This window comes from Dipodomys merriami, unplaced genomic scaffold (assembly GCF_024711535.1).
Source record: "Dipodomys merriami isolate MVZ:Mamm:240054 unplaced genomic scaffold, mDipMer1.0.p SCAF_599, whole genome shotgun sequence".
In the NCBI taxonomy this organism is placed as follows: Eukaryota; Metazoa; Chordata; class Mammalia; order Rodentia; family Heteromyidae; genus Dipodomys; species Dipodomys merriami.
The window spans coordinates 207,112-224,304 of NW_027206178.1; the positions used below are offsets into that span (position 1 = coordinate 207,112).

General features: G+C 40.2%; 1 long non-coding RNA gene across 1 annotated transcript in view; it reads left to right on the plus strand.

The window, feature by feature from the left end:
• Positions 1-16,205, plus strand: part of LOC138813403 (uncharacterized) — a 91,197-nt gene extending 74,992 nt beyond the window's left edge. The window contains exon 3 of the long non-coding RNA XR_011367774.1: positions 16,188-16,205. This is a non-coding gene — a long non-coding RNA (uncharacterized lncRNA). The remainder of the gene's footprint in view (positions 1-16,187) is intronic.
• The last annotated feature ends 988 nt before the right edge of the window (positions 16,206-17,193 follow it).

The window sequence follows — 17,193 nt, forward strand, 5'->3', positions numbered from 1 at the left end:
TTTCTTTCAACTTGTGAGAACCCTGAAGTTTTCACCCAGTGGCTTTGACTGAGAATGGTAAGAGCTTGAAGAAGTTTTTAGAGGTTGAAGAATATGCAGGATTTAGATGTGCTACAAGAGAAAGAGAAATTATAGAAAATGGCAGAAATAAAAATGGAGATCAGAATGATCCGTGGTGAACTGGAAAGACAGCACATATCAATGATCTTGTAGTGAGAATTTTAAGGAGGACACAGAGATGGGCAGAATAGTCTAGACATATGAGAGAAAACTGATGTGATGGCAAAAACAATACTACAAAAGTTAAGACTGTAGCCAGGTATGTTAGATCATGCTATAATCGCAGCTGTAGTTCAAGGAACACTCAGAAAAAAGTTCACTACATCTTACCTTAAACGATAGCTTGGGGTGTACCTCTTGCCACTATAGTTACTTGGGAGACCAGGACCAGGAGGATCTCAGTCCAGACCATGCAAAAACTGAGACACTATCCTCAAAATGACAGGAGTAAAAAGGGCTAGGAGGCACAGCTCAGGTGGTAGAGCACTTGCTTAGCAGGAATGAGGCTGTGATTTCAAACCCAGTACCATCAATCCCACCCACCCTCCAAAAAAACCCTACAGTAACTGTCTTATCAAATACTCTTAAAGAAGCATGAGGTAAAAAATGGAGAAGAAAACAGGATGTATCTCTCAAGCAGCCACAGAAAGGAGGGTATTCATGACAGCTAGGACTTCACCAATGTTCATGCCAACAAGGTCACTTTTCTCAGGTATAAGTAGAAGGCCACCTGGATCGTTATCACTGAAAGGACACAAACTCACACCTGTTTGTAGGAAGAGGCTTTTCCTGGTCAGGTTCCAATAAAGAACACAGAGAGATGTCAGCGTCAGTTCTATGAAATAGAGGGGACTGGGTCAGGAAGAGAAATGGTAGTTACAACTAGGACTATGCCACTGTCTGTCCACATGTCCTTCCAAAAGCACAGGCACATAAATACCTTGATATAAGTGTTAAATATATCTGATATCATGACTCGTAGCTCAACAATCCAGGCTAACAATCCCTGTATCTTCAAATGTTCTTCATGCAACACCTCCAGGACCTATCATCATCTTCGTTAACTGATTCTGAAAGCATTTTATACAAATAGCCCTAAATCTGTCATCCAGACCAGATAGTCCAACTTGTAAGCAGATGCTCAGTTCCCTCCCTCCTTCAAGAGTCTGTGCCTCCATTAAGGAACTCTACAGTCCCATCTGCTTTTCTGATGGGACTGTAAGTCTCCATATACTCTCTTCCTGGAATGTTTCTTTCTATACATTACTACTCTGCATTTTCAGTTGTTGTAATGGAAGACTGAGGACCCCAAACTCTTTTGGTTTTAGTTTTTGTCTTTGATATTTAATTAGAGACTGAAGGTCTGAAGAAGTTTTCACTGGGTTCAATACTGCCTTGTCTTATAAAGGCCTTGGATTAAAGTCTTGAGAAGAGTATCAGTCTATCACTATTTTAGTCATTCTCATGCCTAGTAGGAACTCGAGAATCTCTCTAAATTCTGGGTAGGAGAAGCACTACTCCGAAAGCACAGAAGGAAGGACTAGTTAAAGAAAAATAACTACAGATGTTAGAATTATTCAATAATCGAGGAGAATGGAACTTACCTAAAATATGTGCACAGTGAATGGAATGTGAGCTACAGGGACTGCTTATGATGTTGCTCAGTGATATTCTTCTAGAAAGCCAGGAAAAGGACATTTAGAAAATTTACTTCATGACACTCCACAGACATATGGTACCATGAAATAACATCACATACTTGTCCCAAGTATGAGGAGAGCAGATTTGGCAGACCACTTTGTGGCAGTGAACTAAACCCCTGCCCAGTATCAGGAGAGGGAAGAACCTACTACTTAAACAAAAGGTGGCAGATAAGTTTAGTTTATGCCCAAGGTAATATCTGCAAGTTTTCCTTCTGGAAGGTTTGACCCAATAGTTGAAGAAACTGACTTCTAAAAAATATGCACTATTAGAGGAAGAGACAAAGGCAGGGATAGAGTATGTTTTTTGTGAGCTTTCTGTTGCTTAAACAATGTTAAACCTTTTCCTTTATCTTGTAGATTTACAGACTATGCTTACAATCATAGGAATCAGGCCTCCAGACAGGGTTATTGAGTTATTTTTGAAGAAACTTACTGTTTTAAAATAAATGTAGTGAATAGGTAATGCTGTGCAAGGCATTTGATGGAGGGTTCAAGAAGACCCAACATGAAGGCTGGGAAGGTGGCTCAGTGGTAGTAGAGTGCTTCCCTTGTATGCATGAGGCCCTGGGTTCAATTCCTCAGCACCAATACACAGAAAAAGCTGGAAATGGATGTGGCTCAAGTGGTAGAGCACTAGCCTTGAGCTGAAGAGCTGAGGGACAGTACCTAGGCCCAGAGTTCAGGCCCCACAACCAACAAAAAAAAAAAAAAAAAGAAGACCCAACATGACAGAGACAGTAAGGGAGACAGGGGCAGGGGTCACATGAACATAAGGATGCTGGACAAAGAATGGCTTAGTCAGGTAAAATATTAGTGAAGTTCAATTCATTAGCATAAGAAGGAAAACAAAAACCCTCACCACTGCTTTCTGAAGGGATGATAAAAACAAATGACATAGGGTTGATCTAATAATAGGCACTAGTGTTATTCAAGAAGCCATGTGCCCTCTACTTTTTTGTGTAGGATGAAGTAAAAATTAGTTAATCAGCTACCTGGTGAATACAAAGAATTGGGACAATATTCCATTTGCTAACAGAGTACTTGTAAATACTTAAAGCACCCTTTTACTCCAGTACTTAGTCTGAGTAACATGATAGTATCTAAAAACTGAGCAATACAAAAAAACTGGAGAAACAAAACTTAGTAATATTGTTTTACAGGTATATTTTGAAGTATTGATGAATAAAATGGTCATATACTTTCTCTAAAATAATACTGGGAAGGAGGAAGAAGAGTAGGTGAGGTGTATTATAAATGAAACAAGATAAGCTTATCATCATTGAAGGCAAGTAATGAGTACACTTGGGGGTGAGACAACTATCAACTTTTTTTTTTTGGCGGTCATGGGGTCTGAACTCTGGGCCTGGGTGCTGTCCCTCAGCTCTTCAACTCAAGACTAGCACTCTGCCACTTGAGCCACAGTGCCACTTCTGGCTTTTTCTGCTTATGAGGTGCTGAGGAATTGAAACCAGGGCTTCATGCATGCAAGGAAAGCACTCTACCACTGAGCCACCTTCCCAGCCCTCCTCCTCTTTCTTTTTTGTCTGTCATGGGGCTTGAACTCTGGGCCTGGGCACTGTCCCTCTGCTCTTCATCTAAAGGCTAGTGCTCTACCACTTGAGCCACCGTGCCACTTCCAGTTTTGTGGTGGTTTATTGGAGATAAAAGTCTCATGGCCTTTCCTGCCTGGGCTGGCTTTGAACTGCGATTCTCAGATCTCAACCTCCTCAGTAGCTAGGATTACAGGAGTGAGCCGCCAGCGCCTGGCCAACTTTACGTCTGCATTTGTTTAAAATTTTCTCATAATTTGTTTGTAAGCAAGTCATAAAGCTGGAGACTAAACTGTGACTTGTGAGACAAAAGCTTATACAATACAGATTGGAAATGAGCACAGGGTCATGTCCTTTGATAGCTATTTTGCACAAAGGTTTTAGAAATCTATCAACAAACATTTGGGAAACTCAAATTGAAATATTCAGAACAAATAAAAAGTAACAAATCTCATCGTAATCGACTTCAGCGAAAGAATCCACACTTTCAGTAAATAATTACCATCACAGTGAAGAGATGGTTCCAACAGGTCTGTCGATCGGGAAAGAATATGGAGAGACATGGAGTGAACCAATGCAGCAGTGGTAAACAGTAGAAACCATGTTGAAAATGAACTATACATACAGCTTTTGGGTGGGTACAGAAGGGAAAAACTATGAGAGAACAAAGGACTGTCCAGGAAGAAATGTACTATTATCCATCTTATGAAACAGTACTCCCACCTGTACACCACCTTTATAATAACAACAAAAATGTTTTTAAAGTTTTAGATTTAGGTTTCATATTTAGGTCATAATCAATTTGAGCTATGAGTTATGAAGTATATAAGATCTGGGTCTAGATTTTCTTTTTTTTTTTTAATCTTTTGCATATGATTGCCCAGTTGACATTTATTTTATACTGTCTCTTTTTTTCCAATACATTATCTTTGCTCTTTTCTCAAGAAAGAAACACCTCAATCTTTTTCTTCTAATTTTTATATTTTATAGTCTCATCTTTTGCCCAAGTTAGCCAATACCAAAATTCACTTATTTGCATATCCCGCACAGCTAGGATGACAGGTATGCACTATGGTGCCCAGATTTTTTTTTTAATTTACTTTTATTGGCAAGGTAATATACAGAGGGGTTGCAGATATATAGATATATATGGTAATGAGTACATTTTTGTTGAACATTTTTACCCCCTCCCTCATTTTTCTCCCACTTTCCCTTGGCCCCTAGAATTCCCCGGACCAAGTCTAAAAGTTCATTTCCAGCATACTGTCTTTTTAAATATATATATATATATATATATATATATATATATATATATATATATAGATACTGTACAGAGGGGTTACAGTAACATGAGAAAAGTAATGATTACCATTCCTATTGAATTGTTATCCCCTCCTTTGATTTTCCCCTACCATTCACCCACTCCCCTGCATGGGGTTGTAAAGTTCATCTTGTACATTTCATTGTTACAATTGGTCAACCTGTATCTCTATTTAAGGATTTTGTTTTTTCCCTTCGCCTTCCCAAATTAGAAAAATGTATATATAGGATGCTTTTTATTGCTCAAGATGAAATCTTGTCAACTTTATTTTGCCTAGGCTGATCTTCATCTGTGATCCTCCCAATCTCAGCCTTCCCAAGTTTCTAACATTGTAGGCATGAGCCACTGTGACTATTTAAAAGCCCAATTTTTGTGCAAATTGCTTTTTATGTAAAAGTTCCTTCGTTAACGGCTTTTCCAAATCTAGTATTTTACTGCATAAAAAGCCTTGAAGATAGTTCTTAATTCTCTTATTGAAGTCTCAGCCTCAGATTGATACTTGAAGTTAAAAAAAATTAAGTGGCCAGATAGCTCTTTGACAGTCTCTTTCACTGCCAGGCAAACACATCTCTTGCACATATGCCTGTGTACTTGCTTCTCAGCCTAAGATGAACTCCTCCACACATCTCAACCAAGTCAAGGATGATGGCTTAACTTCTAGCCCTTTACTTCACACCATCTTTCCTAGTGCATTCAAGGCTGTTTTGAATCTTCTTCCTGTGGGTTCCAACTGCCCCTGAATATCCCTTTATCACAGCCATATTATATCTGTCTCTCCCACTACATTCTCAAGGGACTCCTTGAGAATTATTCCACCTCTGAGGTTCTGTTTTGGCTTAGGGCTGGCCTACAATTAGCACAGAGTATACACAATAAGAAGAGGGTAGGAGTAGAACATGCGAGTGTTGTGCTCACTAATGCTTACTTTGGCAACTCGGCACTGCTGCAGTTTGACATCTGTTTCATCCCACTCTTCTTCTAGCTCAAACCAGCCAATAGGATCATCTTCTCCAAGGTCTTCAGATGAACAGTAAACCCTGTGTACAGAATGACAATCAAAACAATTTCCTGTTCCTAAGCTTCTCCAGAATCCAGCAAGTAAAGCCACATTTATATAGGAGTTACCTCATATACAAAGCATGTCAATTAAAAGTGGGACCAGGAATAGCACCCACTACCCACTGGGAACACATGAGGTAGTAGCAATTTGTAGCAATCTCATCTATAAAATGAAAGTTAAGAAGAAATTTGCTCTCTATACAGTGGCTTATCTATCTGAAGAACCAGACTTAATGAGACTCTCATGAGAGAGGCAAAATGACCACTATATCTCAAAAGAGCTATGGAAAGGGAGGCCCAGTTTCTTTGACTCATTTTCCACACATCTGTCTGACTAATGTGTGACCAGTGTGGGGTCTGGGCACTCACAAACAGCTGAACGCAGAAGTCTGGGGGTTTTCAGACCCTGGAATTCCAATAAAGGAAATCACTGTTCATAGGCCTTCATGTTATTTTTAGTTCTTAAGAAGTCCTTCTAAGCCAGGCACTGGTGGCTTACACCTATAATCCTTGGAGGCTGTGATTTGAGGACTGCAATTCAAAGCCAGTCCAAGCAGGAAAGTTCATGAGATTCCTATCTCCAATTAACCACCAAAAAGCTGGAAAGAGAGCTGTAGCTCAAGTGGTAGGTTAGTAACTTTGAGCAAAACCAGCTCCAAGACAGTGCCCAGATGTTACGTTCATTGAGTTCAAGCTCTAGGACCAGCACCTCCCCCCCCAAAAAAAAAGTCCTTCTAGAAAAGTTTTCTACAATGGTGGGCCACTTTTTTGTCAGTCATGGGGCTTAAACTCTGGGCCTGAACACTGTCCTTCAGCTCTTCAGCTCAAGGTTAGCACTCTACCACTTGAGCCACTGGGCCACTTCTGTTTTTCTGAGTGGTTTATTGGAGATAAGAGTCTCATGGACTTTCCTGACTGGGCTGGCTTGGAACTGTGATCCTCAGATCTCAGCTTCTTGAGTAGCTAGTAATACAGACCTGAGCCACCGATGCAAAGTAGGTAGGTAGGGGCTGGGAAGGTGGCTCAGTGGTAGAATGCTTGCCTTGCATGCATGAGGCCATGAGTTCGATTCCTTACCACCACATAAGCAGAAAAAGCCAGAAGTGGTGCTGTGACTCAAGTGGTAGAGTGCTAGCCTTTTGCTGAAGAGATCAGGGATAGTGCACAGGCCCAGAGTTCAGGCCCCACAACTGACAGAAATTAAAAAAAAGCAGATTTATGTATCATATTGAACTAATGATTTATATAATGACATATATAAAAATGTAAGCCATCAGGCCAAGGAATGAATAAAGGCACTTTTTGTTACAGAATAGATTGCATGCACAATATTAGGGAAATGATAAAAAGTTGCTGCCATTTACTTAATATCAGTAAAATAACAGGAATAACGTAAAACACAGAGAATCTCCCTGGTGAGGCTGACATTTGTGTATAGTCTTAGATATTCTGAATGTGCATATCTGAGAACTGATGTGTGAAGCAAGGCTGGACAGAAAGTTCATAAGACTCTCATCTCCAGTTAACCAGCAATAATCCAGAAACGGAACTGTGGCTCAAGTAGTAGAATGCCAGCTTTGAGTGCAAAATGTCAAAGGAGAGTGCAAGTCCCTTAATGCAAATGCCAGAAATGGCATAAAGAATAAAAAGCAAAACATAAAACACATGGAAACACAAAAAGACAAAAGTTATGCAAATTTAAATGCTACATTGAGAGATGGATCACACCAAATACAAGAAATGACATTTAGACATTTTCACTCAGTTGAAAAATAAACCAGGATAAGGTGGAATATATACACAATGGAATTTTACTTATCTATTAGAAAGGATGATATTGCATCATTTTAAGGAAATGGTAGGACCTGGTGAAAACTAGATTAAGCCAAGAGAAACTAAGAATGTGTGTTTTCTTTCACCTGAGGAAGACAGCATTAATCTATAAATATACAATAGACAATTGGGTAAACTTGGTGTACATAATTTTAAGAAGTGAAATATGATAGACTCATATTAGAAATTAAATGATATAATTTATTAGAAAAACTAACTTATAGTCCAATAAAATAAACACCAGGAATCGAGTAATCATATGTGGAAGTGAAATCAAGAGCAGAAAGGCAAACTAATGAAAACATAAAAGGTGTAGAAATAGGGGCTGGGAAGGTGGTTCAGTGGTGGAATACTTGCCTTGCATGCATGAAGCCCTGGGTTCAATTCCTTAGCACCACATAAGCAGAAAAAAAAAGAAAGTGGTGCTGTGGCTCAAGAGGTAGAGCAGGTGCCTTGAGCTGAAGAGCTGAGGGACAGCACCTAGGCCCAGAATTCAGGCCCATAAATAACAAAAATGTGAAGAAATAGGTATGAAATCAAATTTCCAATTAAAATTAATGATTTTAAATATGCATTTAATTTTACATGTATTTATTGTTTATAACTCTAATCTTTTGGTACCTCTTGCCTTTTGTGCTTTTAGGTTATCTTAAAATCTCTTTGTTGTGTGGACAATGCATGGACCATGATAGTCCTACCTATGCCTCTTGTGTTGCTGAGATTAATGGCATGAGTCACCATGCTTCACTGATTTGTGCAGATTGGGACTTGTAAACTTTTGTCCAGATTATGTCCAAAGTGTGATACTCTTGATCTCTGATTTCTGATAGTGATCATAGATGTGAGCTGGTACATAAGGCCATTCATAATCCTTTATCCCACTTGGAAGACATGAAGTTTAATTTTCCAAATGACATACAAGATGACAAACAGAAAAATAATCCCTTAATTCGGGTAAAGATGAGTTACTAATGTGAAACAAAAATACTTTCTAAAATATCTGACTAGTGTAATTATATTTTCAATCTTACCCTATATTTTAACATAAAAACTATTTTAATATTTATGCCAGTGATTAAACTCAAATTGCAGGCATGCAACTGTGGTTTGCACCTGTAATCCGAGTTACTTGGGGTGCAGAGACGCCAGGATCATGGTTCAAAGCCAGCATGGGCAGGAAAGTCTGTGTGACTCTTATCTCCAAAATTAATCACAGAAAAATACCTGAAGTGTCACTGTGGATCAAGTGTCAAGCCAAAACAGCCTAGAGACATTGACTAGACCCAGAGTTCAAGCCCCAAGACTGGCAAAAAGAGACTATTATTGCTTTAATCATTCATTTGGATCACCTATAGAGAGGGCAGGCTATTGAAGGTCACATCATTAACTGAAGAAGTAGAATTTGAGAGGATCACAATTCAGAATCAGTCTGGGAAGGGAGGTAATAAGATTTCCATATCTCCCTAAAGCCAGGCAGGTTGGAATGCATTCGTGATCCCAGCTACTTGGCTGACCAAGGTAAGAATGAGCTTAGCCTAGTCTCTGTTTTGCCATCAACAAAACTGATAATGTATGTGAAAGACCCCAGACTCACTGGGATACTTTCTTCAACGGGAGGGCACCCCAAGAACCAAGACTCCAAGCCAGCAGCTGCAATAAGCAAGAGGAGTTTATTTGGCGTTTGCGCAAACGGGCTCTCTGTCCAGGGCAGACAGGAAGCCCAGTCCAGCGGTTACAGGCACTTTTAAAGACAAAGACCACAGGATTAGCATATAACACCAGGTGTCCCTGGGATTGGCCCGTTTAAAAGGTTACTATGTACTTTAGCAATTATTTTTTTACTACCCAGGGAAGTTTATAACACTCTTTGCACTAAGACAATTAGTGCAGACAGAGGTAGTCACTCTGGGAGATAAAGGTTAGGAGATTTACAGTGTTACAGGTTTGTGATTGATTAACAATTTGGCCTAGTCTGCAGAGCCCACCAGATGGCCCTTATCTTGAGCCCCCTAAACTGGGAATTTCTGCACAGGAATGTGGAGGAACATACTCTTTGTTCCTTATCTTGGGTCCCATTTGGCCACCTGGGGAATTTACTTGTTAGTTCTTTATTTACGACTACAGAGCTTGTCCCAGGGCTGACATCTAGGCTCCCAAACTTTTTTATTTATTTCCAGGGAGGGGAAGGGTCAGTGCTAGCACAAGCAAGTTTACAGAAGCAAAACTAGCAGTTAGCAATTGTAAAATGTAACTCTAATTTTTAATCTTTCAGTATGAGCAAAGTCAGTAAATGAAAAAGATTGTTGATGTGTCCTTATTTGTAGAATGCCTGTCTAACAAACAAAATATCTAAATTAAAATTAAAAGAGAAAGAAAGAGAGAGAGAGAGAAAGAGAGAGAGAGAAAGAAAGAAAGAAAGAAAGAAAGAAAGAAAGAAAGAAAGAAAGAAAGAAAGAAAGAAAGAAAGAAAGAAAGAAAGAAAGGAAGGAAGGAAGGAAGGAAAGAAGGAAGGAAGGAAGGAAAAGAAAGAAAGGAAGAAGGAAGGAAGGAAGGAAGTAATGGAGATAAGGAAGGAGGGAAGGAGGATAGGAACAAAGGAAAGAAGGAAGGAGGGAAGAAAGGAAGGAAGAAGGGAGAAAGAGAAAGAGAGTGGTAAAAAGAAATATAAAAAACATATAGTCAGCATGTGATAGATGTTAATAGTGACACTATACCATGTTAGATATAATTGTCATCATTGATTTCTAGGAGCAGCCTAGATAAAACAAGAGCAGATTTCAGCCAAGGATACATATATGTGTTCACCACCAACGAACTGTTATTGATGCCTCCTCCTGGACCAGAAGACATCTAAATAAATAAAAATAAAGCCTAAATAAACCAATAACATACATATACAGAACTTTGATAAAACACAGGTCTGGCTTAAAGTGTTGGACCAACAGGATTGCATATCTAGGAGGTATGGTAAAGTGTGTGGGAGACAGTCATTCTGATGATCTTGCAATGATGAAACTGCCTAACCACACAGCTCCTGGGCATATCACTGCTGAAACAAATATTCAGTCAGAGATTAACAAAAGTAAGATTTACAATGAAACAGACATTTTGACCAAAGGTATTTTTACCTGATTCATTGTATTTCTTACAATCTCCAGTTATATATCACACATACAAAGTTCCTGATTCCCTTCTGCTTCATTATTGTCTTTCCTTGTTTTGGTTTTGTTTTCAGAAATACACAGGTCATATCGTATATTTTTGTCTTCTAGCCTTCAGAAAGTCTATAGTTAAATATCCTTAAGTTCCTTTTGTTAGAAAATGAAAGGCACATTGGGTGGTTCTTCACCTGTTATTATATAACTATATAATTATATAATTATACTTTTTTATTTCTAACATTTTACCTGTATAATCCCAATTCATTTTTTTCCCAAAGGGAACCTTAGTGGAAGGAAGAATCTGAAAGTTCATTCTGGTACTTAGAGAAGTTCTGTTATTAAAACTCCAGTACATAGTATGGAAAGGAACTCTGAAATTATTCATTAGACAGATGAGTTGAAAGTCAGATTTTGTACACTAATACTCTTTCCTCAACCAAAATAACTAATATTCTTAAAGTTAATGGGCACAAATGTGCATAAATTTTCTAGAAATAAAATGATCACTTATGAAACATTACTAATACTTGCAAAGAAAGCTTTACAATAAAAGGTAATTCCTTCACACAATATGGATCTGTCTGGTACCATAACACCAAACTAGACTAAGGCATCTAATAGCTATCACACTTGGATGTTCCCTTTTTGTAAAACTGTTTTATCGTGTTGAGTAATATGAATTGTATACCAACTTAAAATCACATTTGGAATAAAACAGTTACTAGATAAGACCTTCGTGTTTGAGGTGGTGTGGGGTTTCCAGTCAACCTCTCGAGTTTTCCAGGAAGGAGCTTGCTTTGCCACAGCCTCTGTGGTGGAGCAGGGCAGGGTTTTGAGAATGGAGGCCAGTCTGGGTAGGGCTTTGAGACATTTGGGAGGGGGTAGGAAGTATTGGATTTGTAGGGGCGGGGTTTCCAGTGGAACAGGACAAGGCTTTAGGAAGGAGGCTCAGAGATAGCCCCATGTTCAGTAGAAAATGGCAGGGTTACCGGGGAAGATGTTGTTTGCAGGCCTGACTAAGAGAAGAATGGGGCTGCAAGCGAGGAGATATAATGACCTGTGAGCGAGAAAATACACATAAGCACAGTTAAAGATGTCAAAGGTGTTTTACTAATGTGTCTGCAACCCTGTCCTAGGTTACTAGAATTAGGAGCAACTGCAACCTCCAGGGGGCAAGTTGTTTTCCTTTTTCCTCCTCCTTGCAAGCCTTGCCTCTCCACTCTCCATTGGCCTCTTTGCAAGCCTCTCTGCCTCTCCACCTCTTCACAAGCCTCTGTGCTCTCTGTAGTCCTCTCCACATTTCACAGGACTTTCAGCTCTCTGCAGGCCTCCCTGCTCCTCACAGTCCTCTCAGCTCTGTGCAGTCCTCTCAGCTGGCTAGGGCTTCCCCAGGTCTCCCTGCCTGCCCAGACTTCTCCAGCCTTCTCTGACAGCCTGGGATTTCCCAGACCTCTCCTTGATCCAGCTTCCTCGGGCCATCCCAGATTCTCCTCAAGCCTGAGGAGAGCCGGGCACTCCTCTGCTCCAGGAGCCATGTCTCTTGTCATGTGTCTCTTGCGGCATCTCCTTCTTTCCATCCCTTCCCCAGAAACCCCTCTTGCTATATCTGGTGGCCTGTCCCCCAAGCCACCCTTTGACCCCTCTTCCCCAAGTGGCCTGGCATGCATGAAGATGGAATCAGCATGGGGCAGGACTTCCCGGCCCCTCAAGCTCTCACAGAGTTTACTTAGAGGAGGGGTTACTGGTGGAGCGCTGTGGGCCTCCATGGGTGAGGTAGAATTGGATTTCCCGTGAAGCAGGGTGGGAAATTTGAGGGAAGAGGCTGGTGGAAGGCAGGCTTTCTGGTGGAGGAAGGCTGGGCTGATGGGGAGAGGTTTATTGAGGGGTGTGGCTTTGAGAGGGAAGGGCAGTGTTATGAAGGAGTGGGCTAGTAAAGGACAGCATTTCTGGTGGAAAACCCCATACTTTCTGGCATGTGGTAAGATGGAAGGATTTCTGGCAGAGCAGGAGGGGGCAGCAATGGACGAATGAGCCTTGTCATGACAGGGCTTTGAGGATCCAAAGGACTAGTTAGGGTGGGGTTTTCGGTGAAGCCAGCCAACACTTGGAGAGATGGAGTAAGATTGAGTGGGGACTTCAGTGTTAGGAGGCAGGATATCTAAGGAGCAAGCCTACTGTGGGCAGGGTTTCCAGTAGGGCAAGGCAAACCTTCAAAGAAGAGAATAGGGATGGACAGGTGCTTCCAGTCGAGCCTGGTAAGCATTCCAGAAGGAGGCCAACTGGTGGAATGGTTTCCAGTGGAACAATGTGGCCTTCCAGAATGAGCAAGGATGGTGGGATTTTCTGGTGGAGAAGGGCAGGGCTTGGAGCCATGAGGCTAGTTGGAGGTGGGGCTTTCAGAAGGTGGTAAGGCTACAAGGGTTTAGGATAATTATATGCAGGGTATCCTGTGGAGTAGAGTGTGGATTCCACAGAGAACCCCAACTAGGGGTTGGATGAGGAGCTCAGCTGAGGGTTGGATTATTGGGGGAGAAAGGCAGGACTTACAGAGAATAGATGGGGAGGTAGGGAAGTACCTGGTGAAGTGCTTTCCAAGGATGAGGTGGGCTGTGCCAGTAGCTTCCAGTGAAACAAGGCAGGGCTTCAAGGGCAAATATAGGGTGGCGGATGGATTGTGATGTAGCAGGACAGGGCTTCATGGGAGGAGTGTAGTTCAGGGAAGGGCTTTGAAAGGGTTGTCTGGGCTGTAGGAGTAGATTAGTTATGGGGTGGGGGGAGGGCAAAGGGGAGAAATGTTCCCTGGAGCCTCTAAGGAGCTTGAGGGAGAAGGCTGGTTGAGAGTAGGGTGAAAGGGAAGGGTGGGGTTGGAGGGACTAGGTTAGTTAGGGGCAGGGCATCCAGAGATAAGGGTGGGGTCTGGGTGGAACAAGTTGGGTATTGAGGGAGGCGATATGTTTCTTTGGGGCAGAGAAGAGAGTAGATGGAGTGGAAGAGGGATTTCCAAGTAGCAGAGCAGGGACTTGAGGAAGGAGGCTGGTTGCAAACAGGGCTTTGAAAGTTTATAGCAGGGCTACTAGGGTGTAGGTTAATTGGGGGTGGGATTTCAGGTGCAGCAGGACAGGGTTTCGAAAGAGGGGCTGAAAATGTGGTATATATACACAATGGAATATTATGCCTCCATCAGAAAGAATGACATTTCCCCATTTGTTAGGAAATGGAAAGGCTTGGAAAAAATTATATTAAGTGAAGTAAGCCAGGCCCAAAGAAGCATAGGTCCCATGGTTTCCCTTATTTGCAATATATAGTATAGGTATGAGTCAAGCGGAAAAGGTCAGATAATGTGATGTTAGGAAAATGAACCCTTAAATATGTATTTTAATGTTTTCGTTTCTTTCATGCATGTGTTTCTAACGCATTTATAAGATTATTTCTTTGTTGCTGTGTATGTCCCTCCCCCACAGTGTAACCCCCGCTTTCACTATATTTGATGTCAGTATAACATGTGGAGGAGATGGGGGCAAACAAGTCGTTTAAGGATTCAGGTGGACCTGTTGCAACAATGAGAAGTACAAAATGTCATGTCAAAACCAGCTTTACAATGTCGGTGTGTGGGGGAGGGGGGTACAATTGGGTGGGGGGAGGGGGAGGCTGGGAAGGGAGGTGAAGGGTAAACAAAGGAGGAGGCTGCAATGCTTGGTAAGAAATGTATGCATTATCCTGCCCATGTAATTGTAGCCCCTCTGTACAGTATGTTCTCAAATAAAATAAAATAATATTTAAAAAAAAAAAAAAAGAAAGAGGGGCTGACTGGAAGTGGGTCAAGTTGAACTTGTGAGAGGGGATAGGATAGAGGCAGGACTTCGAGTGGGAAGGGAGGGGCTATAAAAAAAAAGCAACTACTAATAAAAATAATGCAAGAATACCATTTTCAGCCAGTGTAGAATTAATTATATTTCTGTATATATGAGAGAGATATTGGATAAACTAACCAAATAATAATTTCTTCCTATTGAAATTTTTCTTTATTCTAATTGACTGAGAATAAAACAACAGGCCACGTCAGGCTCATAGGCACACATAGACTGACACATGAAGCACTGGATTTGATTACCCAGCAACTACTTTAAGGAACACAAAAATTTTAAACTCTCTCCGTTGGTCATAATGGACACTCTGTTGACTGAAAATTGTGAATAAATAGAAAATTTTCTTGAACTTTTTGGAAATATTAATCTAAACTAAGCAATAGCAATGCTTTAACTTTATACTTCTATATTGGAACCTATACTAAAACAAAATAAATAGGAAAATATATTAAATTATACACAGAATGTTCATTCTTGCAGCATCAATTTTAATCTAAAATAACTTTAAACCAGAAAATTGTTTGCCATATACTGAGATTGCAGTATGGTTTCCTTTTCAGTGATCAAAATGATGATTTAAGCAATATGCCTTTATCATTGGATGCATTGATGGTTAAAAGATAGCCAAGAATGTGAAGTACCCTAAAACAATATCCTGAAGAAACTCACAGGGTACTGTGAATTGATGTTGGAATAAAATTAATTACTGCTTACAGTAGGAATTAATATTAAGTAGGCACAGAAATATTTTCTACAAGAAACGGCTACATTGAAAAATAAACAATGAAAAGGAAGGAGGCAGTCAGACCATGAAGTTAACATTACCTAATGAATACCATTTATTGAGGCTTGTTTGCAATCTGCTTGCCCTAAGTTCTTCCCTGAAGCCAAATAACAAGAAAAAAGCCATGGAAATACAGTAATCATTTTCAAGGCATTATTAGACTTTAGAGAGTGAATTCAATTAATATATTGCTAGAAAGTAAAGACAGATGTCCAAGATAAACAGCGAAGAAAATATTCCCAATCTATGGCTCTCTGCTGTGAGAGGGGTGCAGGCCAAGGCGTGAATGGACTGAAGTACAGGAGTGCATATTAGTAGTTCCCAAGTTGCAATGATGAATGTAACACGGGAGAATATCAACATAACTGTCACATGACTTTATCACTGGAGAGTACAGAGAAGTACAGTGAAAATCCCAGGAGAATTATAAAGTACAATCTTACATATTTGTCAGAACAGTAAATTCAAATGTTTTCAGAAAAGTGTCTGGCATTGTGTTCTAAAACACATGAAAAGACTACAGGAAACTACCGGGCACTCACATGATGCCAAGAAATGATTAACTTATAATTTACAAGACATTGAATAATCATAAAAGTCTTGTTTCAGTAGTGCAAAATTAAGCCTTAGTACACTCTGTTCTGAAACAACACACTATAAAATCAAATCAAGAAGAATCAAATTATATATGTGACTCAACTGTTTCCAACAATAGAATTCAAAAATTCAAATTACATACTGTATCTGTAAACTGATAAAAATCATACAGGATGTCAAACATAATTAATCTTTCAACACTGCACATTTTATGTGAATAGTCCTGATGATAAATGATTTATTTTCCTTACAGATTTTGGATGAACACAACAACAGCAATACAAAACCAAAAATCACTTGGCAATAGATCTGGATGCCAGTGGCTCATCCCTATTCCTAAAAGGCCAGGAGGTTGAGATTGGAGGATCATGGCTCACAGCTTGCTGGGGTAGCCAAATCCATGAGACATTGATGTTCCATTGATCAGTCAAAGGCCTAGTGGAACATTGGCTCACGTGGTAAAGCATCAGGCATGAGTGTGAACACCAAGGGTTCAAGGGCTCAAAGTCAAATCTCATTACTACACCCCACACACACAGTCACAACCTACACACAAACACACACACACAAAGGGGAAGATACAGGAACAGGGAGAGAAAAGGAATCTTAAGAGTTTAAAAAGTGAAGCCTATCCTAGAAAAAAAAAATCTTTTCCAAAAATATACAACTGTAAGAGTACTTGTAAGGGATTCTAGAGCTGAGCTGTGAGATCTGGAAAGAGATAAAACATTAGAAAGCCATCTTAAACAAGACTCAAAAGGCTGAGACATGTACCCTGGAAAGGTCAAATCGTCAAGGCAAGATAGAGCTATAAGTTACTACCTTAAGTGTGTTTAAAATACAGCTGTTAGGATACTAAAATAGTAAGATCTTGGAGATGAGATGAGATATTTTATGGCTAAACTATGTATTCCTCCCTTCTGCTCCCTAACAGTAAGAGAGTTAATTGTCACTATGTATACAAAGTATACCTCATGTTAGTGGTTGTAACCACAAGATAGATTGATGACCTAGTTTGTGCAAATACCTTTAGCCACACCCCTATATTAAACTGGATAAAAAGTTTGTTAAGCAGGACCACCAAAAACTGGTGGTGAGCCTTTGGGTCCCCTGGTGTCCCACTTTCCTATTCCTCTCTGTGATTTCTCAGTTCTTTGGCAAGGTACCCCATCATCTGTGATGTTCCAGAGTTGTGGTTATGGACCGACCTGATATTCTGAACTCCTCAATACAAACTGTGGAAACACACTTTATCCAAG